Source organism: Pygoscelis adeliae, unplaced genomic scaffold, assembly GCF_000699105.1.
Source record: "Pygoscelis adeliae isolate BGI_AS28 unplaced genomic scaffold, ASM69910v1 Scaffold244, whole genome shotgun sequence".
Taxonomy (NCBI): Eukaryota; Metazoa; Chordata; class Aves; order Sphenisciformes; family Spheniscidae; genus Pygoscelis; species Pygoscelis adeliae.
Genome location: NW_008824648.1, coordinates 2,448,707 through 2,449,132, shown reverse-complemented (window position 1 = coordinate 2,449,132; position 426 = coordinate 2,448,707).

The window sequence follows — 426 nt, the reverse complement described above, 5'->3', positions numbered from 1 at the left end:
TTCTTGCTTTCTGCAGCAGGACCATGAAAGAGAAAAGAGCCCTCATGTATATTTACATATTACTTTCATGCTGTACACATGCAGTTGTATCTAATTTCCATGCTTTCAGCTTCTCCTTCATCTTCATCATATAATTGTGAATCCTCTATGACCTGATGCTTTATATAGATTATTCAAAAAGTGGCATCTTGGTATAAAACAGCAGACAATACTTTTTTCCTACTTCTATGAGTCGGTCTGTTTTTTAAAAATGAGCAGAATATCTTTGCTGCATTCTTACTTAGAAATCAGTGATCCAAAATTATATCTTCATTGATTTGGCACTTACCAGCTTTCCCAAATAAGACATTACAAGATCCTTAACGGCTGTGCTTTTGAGGCTTAGTACTGGACTGGCTCCCTCTGTTTGCTTCCAAGGCAACCTTT